This window comes from Ranitomeya imitator, chromosome 7 (genome assembly GCF_032444005.1).
Source record: "Ranitomeya imitator isolate aRanImi1 chromosome 7, aRanImi1.pri, whole genome shotgun sequence".
Classification (NCBI taxonomy): domain Eukaryota; kingdom Metazoa; phylum Chordata; class Amphibia; order Anura; family Dendrobatidae; genus Ranitomeya; species Ranitomeya imitator.
In genome coordinates, this window is record NC_091288.1 from 162,285,293 (window position 1) to 162,302,835 (window position 17,543).

A 17,543-nucleotide genomic window follows, 5' to 3' on the forward strand; every position below is an offset into this window, starting at 1 on the left:
AGCCAGACAAACATGCAATCACATCATCTGCAGACTGTGAACCCTCACAGGCAGGGTCCTCGCTCCTTCTGTAAATGTTAGTGCCTTGTTTTTTGCTCATGTTTATTGTATTTGTCTATATTTGCCCCGTTTTCCACATGTAAAGCGCTATGGAATAAATGGCGCAATAAAAATGTATAATAATAATAATAATCTAATGTGCATGGTGGCCTTATAACTCTTCCCCGACAGATGATGTGGGAGAAGAGAAGTATCGAGCCATTGTAATTGTAGCGGGCAATCCTTTTGTTTCAGGGTATACTACTGTCAGAGGAGTCTGATAGTGACTTTCTGCTCTCTTCCCATTGAGACACTTGAATGTTTAGCAACCTGAGTGTTTGTGCATGAGAAAATCAGGAGACAAAGCTGACAAACTCACATGTATAGTCAGCTGTATTTAGACAGGTTGTTCGATAACAACACATCGATGACCTGTTTTTAGGATAGATCTTTACTATTAGATCGGTGGAGGTCCGACAATTGTCATAAGGTCTGGTGGTGCTAAATATATACACATGGGTCTCCGATTCATCATTTGCATTTTTTAAGTCACTTTTCTTTTTTGTCTCCTGGAATTTTCTGCCTTTTTTTATAACATTTTTCAAAATGGTGCAGAAAAATCATGAAAGTCAAAAAGCATCTATATTTTTTGTATTTAACCTTTTTTGCAATTATATTGCGCCAAAAAATGTGCATTTCTGCAAATGATGCAAACATTGCGCCAATGGTTTCTGACATATTTGTATATAAAATGATTCAAGAGGGGGCCCCATATCCCCTGTAACGTAAATCATATTTTTGCAAACTATCTGTGGAGCCAGGTAAACAAAGGGCATACAAAAAGAAATCTAGTTTTTCTCAGAAGTTGGAGGGTCAAAGAGGTGATACATGACAAAAACTTTACTCTGAATATTCCCCCTTGAAAATTATGTATCATACCATATTGCACATCTGCACTCTAGTAGATAAATACTAAAAGGTAGGTCTTTACCACAGAAATAAATTCTTTTTTTGTGAAAATGGCAGACATTTGACAGTGAGAGATCTTATGTAATTTTAATGAGCTTCTCAACATGATTTATTGGAGATGATGTCAAGTCACTAGGCTACTGAGCCATTCAGTACAATAGGGCATCGGAAAAAAAGACAAAACACAAAAGCAGGCGTAAGTACGTAAACAAGGAGATAAATAATGGATGTAGTAGTTTTGAATTTGCTCATATAATAGCTGAATTAGTCGTTTGTCATATCTTGTTCTAGTGTCACCATGTATTATCAAGAGCACTGCAGGTAAGTGTATTAAGTTACCCAATAATTCATTAAATTATCATAGTATATAAATAAGATAGGTAATTGATGAATTGAGATCCTTTGCAACTCAATATATAAAGGGAAATAGATAGATAGATAGATAGATAGATAGATAGATTGATAGATAGATAGATAGATAGATAGATAGACAAATAGATAGATAGATTGATTGATAAGCCTTCCCCACCACTGTGACTAGTGATGGCCTTACCAGTTACCACATATCCCTCATGTAGCTGGCCTACCATGACTAATGATTTTCTTGATCATGTTGTTACGCCTGAGATGCCTTGTGAACTTCTACAGACAAAGTTGCACCACTACTCTAATGACCCATCAAGTGTCCAGTGTATCTGTATTGACTTAGATGAAAATGGCATTCCATTTTCTATTGTAATTATACTTTGGGGATTTAGATCTAGTTACTTGGAATCGATCCTGGTAAAAGCTGTACAGGGCTTAGCCTGAAAATGGAAAACTTCAGAACATTGCTTGAGAAAAAAAAGAATGTTTACGATCAATGGAGACCTGTACAGTAAAGCAATACTTGGTCATTACAAGACATGACATAAAGCGTATTGTTAGATTCTATTATATAACCTTTGCTTTTTATGTATTATTTCTATTGTTTTATGCTTCTTCCAAATAAAGTTGTCCATGAACACAGTTTGTTACTGCTTAATCTTAACTACTTATGGATTACGATTTAATCAGTGGTCCAAATTTATGAATTCCGTGTTTGATAGGAATCTGTATAACGCAAAGAGTCGGTGTGCTACTCAATGAAGAAAGGTGAATGCATTGCAAATAGTAAATTTGGGACCATCGCTGAAAACAGACTTGTGAATTAAGGACTTGTAAAATAATTAACTATTTTTAGTATTCTCACCTTTCTTCATTGGGTAGTGCACCAATACTTTGCATCACATTTTACTCACAGGTTCACGGTCTCTCTTGCTGTCTCCTGTTCCTCAAGTGTACTGAATTCAACATCTAAACCATCATACATTTACCACCAGGGTACACTACAACTGCCATCTTCTGTACTTTATGGGAAGACTATCCTAAAAGGGATTTCTTTTAAAAGCACAGCATCAACCAAAATATTCTTTAACCAGCCTGGAGCTAGAGTACATTTTTTGAGTTTACCTAGTTTTCATGTGAGCCATTTTCTCACATTTTGCCCAACCCACTCAGTTGTTTTGGCACACAGACCTTTTAACCACCCCAAAATGGCATGTCATTATCTAACACCTGTCAACAAGGTAGTGCTAAGTGGACTATAGAACATGTGACTGGTTCACATCATGCAAGACAGGCCAGATCACAATAATCACAATACGCCAGTGGTAGGTCTGAAGAACACAATGTAGATGGCTGCAAAGGAGACACTGTTAAGGACTGGCGGAACGCACCATGTATAGATGGTACGAAACTAGGTGCGTTCGCAGTCCGAGGTCCACCGTGCAGGTAAAAGACCCTGCAGCTAGCAAGACGGACAATATGGCGGTACACTAAAGGATACACGCGTGGGTTAAACCTCACCCAGCGTGAAGAAAGCGATCCTGTTAATCCACAGGACCGCAGTACCGCACTAGTGCGCGAGCAAGTGGTCAGCGGACTTAACCCCAGAAGGGATTGGAGCCCGATTAGACCCTTGCTGGCGTAACACCGCAACTGGGTGTGTAGAGAACTTTAGGAAGTATAAGTGCACAAGAGTGCGAGCGATGCCGCACTAACGGACGCCACTAACCACCCAGACTCGGGTATGGAAAGCGCAAGGCAGGCGCACGGCGCCGTACTGGCAGGCACAGCTACAGGACGCTGAGATGTGTGTCTAGTGCTGTAGGCTAAGTCGGGCGCTAGGTAGCAGCCATACACCTTCCGCGAACAGACATTCAATAGGGAAGGGGATTCAAAGGACGACTTGCACTCACAACATACACACATCAACAATTGTTAGACAATACTAGCGCATGGCCGTGCGGTCATGCGCAGTTTATATAGGAGCAGCACAGGAAGTGGCCACAGCACTTTTGCCCTTCTAGGACCTGCCAAGAGGACCAATGGAATGTGCTGCAGAGCCTGAGCACATGACCCTCGATCTCCAACGGGAGACCTTACGCTGGGCATGCTCAGTACATGCAGACAAGGACTTAGTCCCAGAGAAGTCCGCTCGCTGCTGACCAGTACTGACTTTAATGGCAGAGACTGGAGAAGCAGCACTAACTCTCTGAACAGAGTGAGAATGAGCAAGACGCTGGGACCGACGTCCTTGCTGAGCAGGCTCCACTGCGGCTGGACAAGAATGGGAGACCGCAGCGGAAGTGGCTCGAGATTCCCCCAGTGCAGAAGCGGGAACTCGAGCCCTAACATTACCCCCCCTCCTAGGGCCCCCCCCTCCTTGGGCCTCGCTACGTTCAAAGGCAGCAATGAGCTGCGGAGCCCGAATGTGCTCCACAGGCTCCCAGGTTCTATCCTCTGGACCATGACCCTTCCAATCCACCAAAAAAAATTTTTTGCCACGTACCACCTTGCTTCCCACAATAGCATTCACCTCAAATTCATCCGTGGATGAACCCGATGTCCCAGCAGATGACTCAGAAAACCGAGACAAACGAACGGGCTTTAAGAGGGAAACGTGAAAGGTATCGGTGATACCAAGGCGTGGAGGAATGGCCAAACGGTAAACCACAGGGTTGACCTGTTCCAGAACTTTAAACGGGCCAATGTAGCGAGGAGCAAACTTAGTGGACTCAACTCGCAGCCTGATGTTACGGGCGGAGAGCCACACTAAGTCGCCGGGAGCAAAGACCGGAGCGGGGCGCCGGTGTGTATCAGCCGAAACCCTCATTCTCTCCTTGGAGGCCCGGATAGCATCCTGTGTGCGGTCCCAGATGTCACGTGCCTCCACCGCCCAGTCTGCCACCCTAGAATCGGTGGAGGACACGGGCATGGGCACAGGGACACGCGGATGCTGGCCGTAATTAAGGAGAAAAGGAGTTTGACCAGTGGAATCGGCTACGGCGTTGTTCAGGGCAAATTCCGCCCAAGGTAGCAAAGATGCCCAGTCATCCTGCCTAGCAGAGACGAAATGTCGCAAATATGTCACCAGAGTCTGGTTGGTTCTCTCCACCAACCCATTCGTCTCGGGATGGTAAGCAGAGGAGAGGTTTAACTCTATGCTGAGTAAACGGCAGAGCTCTCTCCAAAACCGAGATGCGAACTGGGGACCCCGATCGCTGACAATTTTATCAGGCATACCATGCAAACGGAAAACGTGTTTAACGAACAACACCGCCAAGGCCCGTGCTGAGGGTAACCGAGGAAGCGGCACCAAATGCACCATCTTAGAGAAATGGTCAGTGACAACCCAAATAATGGAGCAGCCACGCGACTTGGGTAGACCCACCACAAAGTCCATTCCGACCATCTCCCAGGGCCTGTCTGCCACCGGTAGAGGGTAAAGCAACCCAGCAGGCCGTTGCCGAGGAGACCGATTCTGGGCGCAAGAAACGCACGCCTGAATGTAGTCCCTGACATCTCGGGCCATATGCGGCCACCAGTATGTTCTCGCCAAAAGCTCTGATGTCCTCTTTGTCCCAAAATGCCCCCCCACTCTGGAGGAGTGAGCCCAAGAGAGAACCTCCGGTCGCAAGTTAGCTGGCACGAAAGTCTTGCCCGGGGGCACAGACTCTAGCGAAACCGGAGCTACAGTTCTCAGGCTCTCAGAAGGGACAATAAGCCGAGGCTCCTCCTCCTCCTCCTCAGATGACACTATGGAGCGGGAGAGAGCGTCGGCACGAACGTTCTTCTCCCCGGAGAGAAAATGGAGAGTAAAATGGAACCGGGAGAAGAACAGGGACCATCTAGCCTGGCGAGAATTCAGCCGCTGGGCCGTCTGTATATACACCAAGTTCTTGTGGTCAGTGAAGACTTGGAAGGGAAAGCGAGCTCCCTCCAAGAGGTGTCTCCACTCTGAAAAAGCCAACTTCATAGCTAGCAACTCCCTGTCCCCGATGGAATAATTCCTCTCCGCTGGTGTGAAGGTCTTGGAGAAGAAGAAGCAAGGATGCTTCCGACCTTGAGCATCCTTTTGGAAAAGGACTGCTCCAGCACCAACGGATGAGGCATCCACCTCCAAGATGAATGGTTTATCTACATCGGGGCGATGTAGGATGGGAGCGCTAGCGAAGTGTGACTTAATCGAGAGAAAGGCCTTGGAGACCTCCTCTGACCACAACTTGGGATTTGCTCCCTTCTTGGTGAGGGCGACCAAGGGAGCTACCAAAGTTGAGAAGTGTGGAATGAACTGGCGATAATAATTAATGAACCCCATAAAGCGCTGCACCGCTTTAAGAGAATGGGGTTCCTGCCAGTCCATTACAGCCTGTAGCTTGGCAGGATCCATAGCCAAACCCTGGGCAGAAATGATATATCCAAGGAAAGGCAAGGACTCCTGCTCAAACACACACTTCTCCAACTTAGCGTAGAGGGAGTTTGCCCGTAAGAGGTCGAAGACTTTGCGAACATCTCTCCGATGGGAGTCTATATCTGGAGAGTAGATGAGAATGTCATCCAGATAGACTACGACCGAGGTGGTGAGCATATCCCGAAAGATGTCGTTCACAAAGTCTTGGAAAACGGCTGGGGCATTACAGAGCCCAAAGGGCATCACTAGATATTCATAGTGCCCATCCCTGGTGTTAAAAGCCGTCTTCCATTCATCCCCCTCACGGATGCGAATCAGGTTGTAAGCACCCCGCAGATCTAACTTTGTAAATACCTTTGCTCCCCGTAGCCTATCAAAGAGCTCAGATATCAGGGGTAATGGGTACTTGTTCTTAACGGTAATTGCGTTAAGACCCCTGTAGTCTATGCATGGACGTAAGTCTCCAGTCTTCTTCTGTACGAAGAAGAACCCAGCCCCTGCCGGTGACACTGACTTCCTAATGAATCCTCTTGCCAGATTCTCCTGAATATACTGGGACATTGCCTCCGTCTCCGGGAGAGATAACGGGTAGACTCGACCCCGGGGAGGCTCAGCACCAGGCAAGAGGTCAATAGGACAGTCATAGGGGCGGTGAGGCGGAAGGGTCTCCGCAGCTCTTTTGGAGAACACGTCTGCATGGGACCAATAGTGCTTGGGGAGAGAGGAAAGATCTGCGGGTACCTGTGTAGAAGCAACCTGAACGCACTCCCTCTGACATCTACCCTCACAGGATTTACTCCATCCCAAAATTCTCCCAGAGGACCACTCAATATGAGGAGAATGGTAGCGAAGCCATGGCATCCCCAACAGGACCTCATCAATTCCCTCAGGAATGACTAATAGGGAGATTATCTCCTGATGTGATGGAGACACAGATAGGGTGAAAGGAATGGTTTGGTGGGTAATCTGTGAAGGTAGTGTTGACCCATTTACCACTCGAACGGTCACTGGCTGGGCGAGCATCACCAAGGGTATTGCGTGACGCTGGGCAAAGGCGGAGGACATAAAGTTACCCTCTGCCCCAGAGTCCAAGCATAGCTCGACCGTGAGAGTGGATGGGCCTATGGTAATTGTCCCCTTGAAGGACAACTTTGAGGCAAACGTCGCCGTGTCTAGTGTACCTCCTCCAACTGCCACTAGACGCTGACGTTTCCCCGACCGCTGAGGACTCTTGGAGGCAAGACGTCCTGACTGCTGGCGAACATGACGAACCTTATGTGCACGAGCGGACTGAGACTTGGATCCCGCTCGTGTCACCTCCAAGGTCTCATGTGACTCAGATGTCTGGACTGGAGATTTCAAAGGTTTGGCGAAGGTAGGAGCCAGCCGAAACCTCTGCCTACACTGGGCTCGCTCCAACCTCCGCTCGTTAAAACGGAGGTCTATACGAGTAGAAATAGATATTAACTCCTCCAGTGTGGCAGGAATCTCCCTAGTGGCCAGAGCGTCCTTAACATGGTCAGCCAGGCCCCTCCAGAATATGGGGATAAGGGCTTTATCCGACCACTCCAGCTCGGAAGCTAACGTACGGAATCGGACGGAAAAATGGCTGACCAAGGACTCACCCTGAGTTAATGCCAGTAGTTGGAGCGCTGTATCATGGGTGAGTTGAGGTCCTAGAAAGACCTTTTTCAGCGTGCCCAGAAACAACGGAGCACTCTGCACCACATGATCATCACGCTCCCACAGCGGCGTAGCCCACTCCAACGCCCTGTCCGACAACAGCGAGACAATAAATCCCACCTTAGCCCGCTCTGTAGGAAAACGTGCAGCCAGGAGCTCGAGGTGGATAGAGCACTGACTCACGAATCCCCTACAAGTTTTGCAATCTCCAGAAAATTTTTCTGGCAACGGGAGGCGGGATAATGTCGGAACAGGGGTGGCAGTGGACAAGGTTGCTGCCGCCACGCCAGCAGCCTTTACAGCAACTGCGGTAACATCCACAGCTGAGGTTGAGTTCTCGAGAACCTTCAACCTACCCTCCAACTGCTGGATATACCGCAAAGATTGCTGAATGTCCGCCATACTAGCCAGACCTTGGCGCTAGTATTATGTTAAGGACTGGCGGAACGCACCATGTATAGATGGTACGAAACTAGGTGCGTTCGCAGTCCGAGGTCCACCGTGCAGGTAAAAGACCCTGCAGCTAGCAAGACGGACAATATGGCGGTACACTAAAGGATACACGCGTGGGTTAAACCTCACCCAGCGTGAAGAAAGCGATCCTGTTAATCCACAGGACCGCAGTACCGCACTAGTGCGCGAGCAAGTGGTCAGCGGACTTAACCCCAGAAGGGATTGGAGCCCGATTAGACCCTTGCTGGCGTAACACCGCAACTGGGTGTGTAGAGAACTTTAGGAAGTATAAGTGCACAAGAGTGCGAGCGATGCCGCACTAACGGACGCCACTAACCACCCAGACTCGGGTATGGAAAGCGCAAGGCAGGCGCACGGCGCCGTACTGGCAGGCACAGCTACAGGACGCTGAGATGTGTGTCTAGTGCTGTAGGCTAAGTCGGGCGCTAGGTAGCAGCCATACACCTTCCGCGAACAGACATTCAATAGGGAAGGGGATTCAAAGGACGACTTGCACTCACAACATACACACATCAACAATTGTTAGACAATACTAGCGCATGGCCGTGCGGTCATGCGCAGTTTATATAGGAGCAGCACAGGAAGTGGCCACAGCACTTTTGCCCTTCTAGGACCTGCCAAGAGGACCAATGGAATGTGCTGCAGAGCCTGAGCACATGACCCTCGATCTCCAACGGGAGACCTTACGCTGGGCATGCTCAGTACATGCAGACAAGGACTTAGTCCCAGAGAAGTCCGCTCGCTGCTGACCAGTACTGACTTTAATGGCAGAGACTGGAGAAGCAGCACTAACTCTCTGAACAGAGTGAGAATGAGCAAGACGCTGGGACCGACGTCCTTGCTGAGCAGGCTCCACTGCGGCTGGACAAGAATGGGAGACCGCAGCGGAAGTGGCTCGAGATTCCCCCAGTGCAGAAGCGGGAACTCGAGCCCTAACAGACACGTTCATGTCAATTGCAAAAATGTAAACTATGTAATTTAGGAGATTAGTTTTTGTCCTTAAAAACAAACGTTTAAAGTTAGTTCTATCTTAGTAATTTAGGTGATAATTTTGTGATTCCTTCCCCCAACGATACTGAGAATAGAGCTCTGAAATGTCCAGTTGGAACTTATCATTATGCATAACTAACAGAGATTGGAGAATCGATTTGCAGGACTCTGATCCATCGGCCAGGTCAGCAGTCTGTGACAGCTGGATAGGAGGCCTGAAAACCCACTTACCTCTCAGGATTTCTGGCTCGTGTTTGATGGGTCCCACATGGTCCCCTTCTCAGATCATTGCAGAGGAACGAAAATCCAGGTGTGTACAATAAAATCCAAATTTATTAGAGAAAAATGAACTAAAAGAGCATGGCAGTTCCAATGTGACTGAGACCTGCGTGTTTCAGCTCCTTGGATCCTTCTTCAAGGACCTGAAACGCATAGGTCTCAGTCACATTGGAGCTGCCATGCACTTTTAGTTCATTTTTCTATAATAAATGTAGATTTTATCATGCATACCTGCTGCCTGGCTGGATTTTCGTTCCCCTGTTTTGCCTCAGCCGGTTCCAGACTTGTCTGTACGAAGCAACCAGCATGATCCATGCTGCAGCTTGGGTGAGCTGACTCTCCTTTCCCATTTCCCCATCTCTATGATATCCTCAGATTATTGGGGTTCCTAGCAGTTTGGAATCCCAGTGATCAGTAAGCTATTATCAATCCTTTGGCTAGTTGATAACTTGTTAAGCTAAGAATAGATTAACCCTTAATCCCTGAACAATTCTGTTAACAGATTTTCACATGTAATGAAATCCCATATCTGAATTGTAAGCACATTTCTGATGCATCACCATTTGAAATGTTAGTCTTTATGGGCTTCTTTAATATGTGTGGGTTTTATATCAGCTTATGACCACCATTACAATTCTTTCTGTACAAAAATATAGGATGTCACCTGAAATTATCGTCTGTTCTACCCGACTTTTATATCCCTATTTTTCACGTCCGAGGAATGAATTCAGTGATTCAACGCTGCCATGAGAAATGTTCGTAGTTTGGACTTGAAGGATTCATGAAACATCAATACAATTTATTCTTTTTATTTGTTCTTAGGTGATGATATTTCAGCTGCGCCAATGAATGAGAGGATTGCATTCTGACTTGTCACAATCGCAAATGCTTTTGTTTTGTCTGCCCCTTGAATAATACATTTGATTACCATGGCAAATGTGCGCAGGCCTGACTGTAGTGCCTAATTAACTGATGATAACAAGGCAGGATTGCCCTCTTCCCTTTCATAAGCAATCATATACATGACAGTTCTTTTATCCTTTCTCAAAATTGACTTGCTCTCGTGACCTCCTAGCGGCTCCCGTTTTGTGTGTTTACCTCTGATGTCTTTGCAAGACTGTTAATTTTGCATGGCACATCCTATCTGCTTGCAATTAACACATCGAAATCTGGAGATCTAGTTCTGCATGTAAATGTATGATACGGCAATATTTTCTTCCCTTGCTTACAGCACAATACGCAAGCTAATTAACATAAACAAATGGAGCGCCATTTGAAAATCTAGACTAGACTGAATGCAATGAGGTTGTATGCTTATAAGGAGCAGTAAAAGAAAGGTCAATGTTAGGTTAATGGCCTAAAGGGGTTTTCTAGTTTTGGTAAATACAGCTAATCTATTCTTCTATGAACATTTGAACCATTTTTTTTTCAAATATTTTGAAAATATTTGAAATATATTTGAAATATTTTTTCATATATCCTCATAATTTACAATATTTCTGAAAGTTCATTAAACAATAAGAAACTTCATTATTTATCCCTCAAGGGCAAAAATTTGTTCTGGTCATTTGATGATCACATAGGTTCATGTTTTACTATACATCCCTACACAGTGCCTGGATGTTCACCCCATAACTAGGAAAAAGCTTTAGTTTTTAGAAGCATAGCTTAGCAAAAGGTTATGTTCACATATTGCATTTTTGCTGCGTTTTTTTTTCCCGCAGGCAAAACCTGCTCTCTTGACAGTAAAGAAGCTTCTAGCAAAAAACAGGTTTTGCTGTGTTTTTGCTGCATTTTTATTGCTGCATTTTTGTTGTCTCTTGTGCATGTTGATAAAAATTGGTAGTCCCCCAAAAAGCATGATTTAACTTCCTTAGGTTTTTGCAGCAAAACTTGATACCTGCGTTTTTTCCCTGCGGTTTTGCACTTTCCCATTGTTTCCTATGGGTGAAAAAATGCTGAAAGAATTGACGTGCTGCAATTTGCAAAAGTGCAGGAGTTTTCCATGTTTGTCAGGAAACAAAACAATGTGTGTGCATGAGATTTCTGAAATCGCAGACTTTGCTGGTACTGTAAAATGCAGCTTTCCCAAAATGTGTTGTAGATATCACATTGCATGGTATAGCACAGCTAATCGGGAGGTACTACAGTAGCATGTATAAAAACAAAGGTAGGGAATGCAGCTGCCATTTTAAGGTGATTTTAGGATAATGGAAAGACATTAGAGATCTGAGCTCAGCAAGAGAGATAGGAAGAAAAATCCCTAACTCACTGGAGAAATACTCCAGACAGTAAAGTGCTGTACAAATCCCCTCTATAATTTGTAAAGCGCTGCGGAATATGTTGGGGCTATATATATAAAATTATTATTATTATTATTACATCTATATGTGTAGGAATCTGAGAATAAAACAGAGATTCAATTAATAAGGGTGAGAGAGATAAGAGAGTTGTTAGCAGTAGCAGTGTAACACTCAGCACGCTCAATGCGAATGATCAGTGACACAGTGTAGGCTACTTTCGCACTACCGTCGTTTGGCCTCCGTCACAATGCGTCGTTTTGGAGAAAAATGCATCCTGCAAAGTTGCCCGCAGGATGCGTTTTTTCTCCATAGACTTTAATTAGCGACGCATTGCGATGGATTGCCACACGTCGCATCCGTCGTGCGACGGATGCGTCATGTTTTGGTGGACCATTGGCATAAAAAAAATGCTACATGTAACTTTTTTGAGCGTCGTGTCTGCCATTTCCGATTGCGCATGCGCGCCCGGAACTCCACCCCCTCCTCCCCTGACCTTACAATGGGGCAGCGGATGCGTTGAAAAACTACATCCGCTGCCCCCATTGTGCTTTTACTTCACAGCATGCGTCGGTATGTTGGCCCGACGCACTGCGACGGGCCCATACCGACGCTAGTGTGAAAGTAGCCGTAGCTGGAAATTTGTCCTGCTACATTTGAATTACAGTCACATTTTTTCAACATTTTAATGTACTAAAAATCAGTAGCAAGGAAGCACAATAATTTTATGGGAAAAAAAATGAAATCAGTGTCAGTTAGAGAAATTGTACTTGCCTGTTATAAGTGACCATATTGAAGTTTGGCACTCTGACAGTGACACCATCAGTGTTCTGCAGATAGTAGTCTGTCTGGTCACAAATGACTAAGAGGGATAATTTTTGGACTATTGTTTCATAAAAAAGCATGAAAAGTCTTTGTTATTAAATGGGCTGTTGATTACTACTGGGTTACCATCCTTTTCTATGGTGAGGTCACTTCGACATTAGCTTAAAAGGGTTGTATAAATTCTTAGGAAACATCTGAATATTACAAGGCAATTGGAGGTTTTGCAATATTGCAATTTGCGGAAAATCAATTTATTGCAAATTGAATATATTTTAAACAATTGTTGAATCTGACAAATTTGAACTTCGAATAACCATCTCTAAGTATTATTATTTTGTTGAAACTTTATATTTTACTGGAGCCACGTATGGTAATACTGTGTATACTATACCTCCTTAAATTATATTTTCTGTATGGCAATGATAGTAATTAAACTAATTGCTGTTCATGCAATCTTTTTCAGATAAAAGTGGTTTTAGTCTAAGTAGTTTTTTAGCGATTTGAAGTGAAATTTTATTATTTATTTCTTTAGAAGAGGATGTATGTGACATTCTCAATGAAAAAAAAATTTTTTTTTAGATACATGTAAAAAAAAATCTATTTCTGTAAAAAGTGAAAGTAATTAGTATATCCAACTTTAAGAGTTAGGCTGGGATCACACATGCGAGAAATACGTCTGAGACTCGCATGTTAATACCCGGCACTGCCGCCTGCACTCAGGAGTGGAGCGTCCGGCTCCATGTATTGCTATGGAGCCGCACCCTCCTCTCCCGAGTGCAGGCGGCAGTGCCGGGTGTTAACATGTGAGACTCGGCCGTATTTCTCGCATGTGTGATCCCGGCCTTAAAGAAACTTTGAGATCCATCTTGCTAAGTTGAAAGCAAAGGGAGATGCATATAGAGAGGCACATAACAGATGGTGCATTACAGTTGTGAGTTTGACAAAGCATGGCACAAAAATAACTCATAATGATGCTAATCTAATACTTATCGCAGGTCTTGAAAATTCTAATAAATTCCAAATTTAAAAACAAAAGGATTGACCTACAGGCCACGTTCAATGCATGACATCTCCTCCTCATGTTCCCCTGCAAAACATAGATTGAATTTATTAGGTATGTAATTGAGAAAGTGGAACTAATAATAAGATTAAGAAAGATTAGCCATCCACGATCTGAGAAATAACCTACATTGTACAGATCTTGTTATGGATTACTAACCTTATGCTCAGCTAACGGACAATCAATCATTTGCCAAGTCATGGAAATATGATGCCTTACTCCATAATGTATTTCTTTGGGATTAACAGTAAGCCAATAAACAATAACTAGATTGAATACGCATAAATGTCTATCATGTCACCAAATTGCAATTTTGGAAATAGATAGAACCTTTTTGAATAAGTGCATAAAATAATAAAAAAATCAAATATTTGAGCATTAGAGGAATCATCAGTGGTACACGTCTGGATAATCAACCAGAGCGCATCGTCGCAATAATGGCTGTCAATCGGTATTACAGTCTCACCCCACTTAACACTAATCAGATGGACGCGAACTGGAATGTGCACATTTCATTCTAAAGATGATGCGTTTATTACGGGAAAACATTAACACATGCAAACATTATTGAGGAAGGATCTCCAGCTCAAAGGTCAACAAACTCCTCCTCGCATGTGTTGTATCATTTCAAAAGAGGACTCCGCTCCCTCTTAGCTTGTATTATGTTAACCGCTTACCATACTGTATATTGTCAGGGTTATTAGTCATTTTGAGACTTGTTTGTAAGTATAAAACAAATCAAGACATAGAAATATCCAAGGCCCCATTAGAGGAGATAACACTAATGGTATCTTACCTCCATTTCACTTCTCAGTGTAAAAGAAAAACAGAACTATCCTTTATTGCGATTAATTATTTACATACTGCTAACGTATTCAGTACACTGGGAAAGTAATGATTACACCGAAAGTCAGATACAACCCTAATGTAAATGACGACGAGCCTCGTCTCGGGAGCTCCTGGTTTATAGAACACGGTCCATCCATTTGTTTTATACTAATATGCTCATGGATTGTAAGTGCGTGGCATTCACTAGGGGTGTATGGTACAGTTCTGCTATTAATATGTAATAGTTCAATCTTCATTTAATATTTATTTCATGTTGGCATTGTTTTCAGGTTGATGTTTGAAAAATAGTATAAAATATGCCCATGATGGCTAGTGTAATATAGATTTGTAAAAATCCATTTTTCCACTAGACAGGAGAATGATGAATAGATGGAGATATTCTTCAGCAGAATCCTTCACTAGAAGCCTTGCTTTTCATAAGGCTACATTCACAAGACTGTATTTTCGGACCGATTGTTGTCCACGGAAAAGACAACGCTGGGACTAAAATTAGTCAACTGGGCTATTCAGATGACTTTTTTTTCACATGGCTTCTCCATATATTGTAAGAGTCAAACCTCCTCAAGTCACTGGGTGTTCAAAAAAAATTGGATTGTATCCGAATTTTATGCATTCATACACATAGTTAAGAAAACCGTTTTTGTACTGCTGATATATAAAAACGAATGTCATATGGCTTGGCTACAGATGGCATATAGATAGAGGAGAAAAAATTGTTCATTATTCTTGATGAAGATCAGGCGAGTTTGTGACTTTAGCCCAATAGGCTTTTAGTGCACTAGCAGATACCCAAAATATTAGCACATGGTGTACTTTGGGCTGTGAAGTTTAACTTCCCATTTCATTACTGTTAAGTAAAACATATTTTAGTACAAATCTGTTTGTTACCAATTCTATTATTTAGCACGCTTTTTTCCTTGCATTATAATAATAAGTGCTGAACAAGATATAAAAAACTTAAAACACACACACAGAATATTGATGCTCTGACTATGTACCAACAAATAATTTGATGGTAGTGGGAGGAAATCTAATATATAAAGCTGAATGTGTGTGTGTATGTGTGTATGTACGGGATTGGCATCTGCACCGTCATAGCTACAGCCACAAAATTTTGCACAGTCACACGTCTGGACACGGAGGGCGTCATAGGCTATGTTGTGAGGCAAAATTTTAACCCCGCGCGTTCCAATTCATCAAACAATTTTGCCCCTAGCTACATAATGGGGAAAAAGTGAAAGGAAAAGTGTTGGAGGCAAATTGACAGCTGCCAGATGTGAACAAGGGGGACTTAAAGAGTGAGAGCGAAGGCGCCAAAGAGTATATACCGTACAGTTGCTAAGCTGGGGCCCCAACATGGGATACTCACAACACACGGGGATATGAACACCCACACAAAATGCGCCACACGCTACCACGTGCTTGAACACATATACTACCCTCAGCACACATTTCGCCACACATACACCAACCTCGCCACATAAAAGTCGAAACACAAAAGTCGCCGCTCAAAACTCGCCACGCGCAAAACTCGCCACATGCAAAACTAGGCTCACGCAAAACTCGCCACACGTGCAAAACTCACCTCATGGAAAACTCGCCACATGCAATACTTGCACACGAGGAAAAATTGCCACATGCACAAAAGTTGCAACACATGCAAAAGTTGCCTCACACAAAACTTGCACATACTCAAAACGCACCACACATAAAACTCGCCACGCATAAATCTCGCCATGCGCAAAACTTGCTGCACGCAACTTGCTACTATAACCTGTCACATGCAACTCGACACAAAAAGTTGCTACATGCATGTCGCCACACAAAACTCATCTCACAAAAGTCGCTACTAGGGTTGAGCGAAACGGATCGGCCAATTTCAAAAGTCGCCGACTTTTGGCAAAGTCGGGTTTCGTGAAACCCGAACCGATCCCACTGTGGGATCAGGTCAGAGGTCGGCGATCTTCGCTCCAAAGTCGGGTTTCGTTTTTTTTATATATATATATATATATATATGTCATTGAGACATATATATATATATATATATATATATATATATATATATATATATATGTATATAAATTTACTTCAGCGCGATATAGCAGAAAAGCCGGTAATTCAGTTGCCGGCTTTTCATTTCTCCTTCCTAAACCCGACATGATATGAGACATGGTTTACATACAGTAAACCATGTCATATTCCCATTTCTTTTGCATATTCCACACTGCTAATGTTAGTAGTGTGTATGTGCAAAATTTGGGCGCTGTAGCTATTAAATTTAAGGGTTAAATCGCGGAAAAAATTGGCGTGGGCTCCCGCGCAATTTTCTCCGCCAGAGTGGTAAAGCCAGTGACTGAGGACAGATATTAATACCCTGGAGAGGGTCCACGGTTATTGCCCCCCCGGCTAAAAACATCTGCCCCCAGCCACCCCAGAAAAGGCAGATCTGGAAGATGCGCCTATTCTGGCACTTGAACACTCTCTTCCCATTCCCGTGTAGCGGTGGGATATGGGGTAATCAAGGGTTAATGTCACCTTGCTATTGTAAGGTGACATTAAGCCAGATTAATAATGGAGAGGCGTCAATTATGACACCTATCCATTATTAATCCAATTGTATGAAATGGTTAAAAAACACACACACATTATTACAAAGTCTATTAATGAAATAAAGACACAGGTTGTTGTAATATTTTATTAGACTCTTAATCCACTTGAAGACCCTCGCTCTGTAACAAAGGAAAAATAAAAAAACAACAATATCCCATACCTTCCGATGATCTGTCACGTCCCACGCTGTTAATCCATCTGAAGGGGTTAAATAATTTTACACCCAGGAGCTCTGCTAATGCAGCTGTGCTCGTGGCTGTAAAACCCCAGCGAATGAATGGAAAGTAGGTCAATGACCTGTAGTTACCTTCATTCACGGTGATGCGCCCTCTGCTGGATGTCCTCATATGACCTCAAGAGTGGGAAAATATTCAGAAAAGTTCCCAGGCTCAAGTTCATATGAGGACATCCAGCAGAGGGCGCATCACCATGAATGAAGGTTACTACAGGTCACTGATCTACTTTCCATTCATTCGCTGGGGTTTTACAGGCACAAGCACAGCTGCATTATAGCAGAGCTCCTGCCTATAAAATAATTTAACCCCTTCAGATGGATTTACATCGTGGGACATATCTACGGAAGGTATGAGATATTGTTGGTTTATTATTTTTAATTTGTTACAGGTCGAAGGTCTTCAGGTGGATTGAGAGTGCAATAAAATATTACAACAACCTGTGTGTTTATTTCATT

General features: G+C 43.7%; 1 protein-coding gene and 1 long non-coding RNA gene across 6 annotated transcripts in view; one reads left to right on the top strand and one right to left on the bottom strand.

Annotated features, from left to right (window-relative positions):
- RBFOX1 (RNA binding fox-1 homolog 1) overlaps positions 1-17,543 on the top strand; it is a 974,878-nt gene that overhangs the window by 320,369 nt on the left and 636,966 nt on the right. The window lies entirely within an intron of this gene.
- Positions 1-17,543, bottom strand: part of LOC138645012 (uncharacterized) — a 93,158-nt gene that overhangs the window by 20,870 nt on the left and 54,745 nt on the right. Inside the window, exon 4 of the long non-coding RNA XR_011314700.1 lies at positions 13,381-13,420. This is a non-coding gene — a long non-coding RNA (uncharacterized lncRNA). The remainder of the gene's footprint in view (positions 1-13,380; positions 13,421-17,543) is intronic.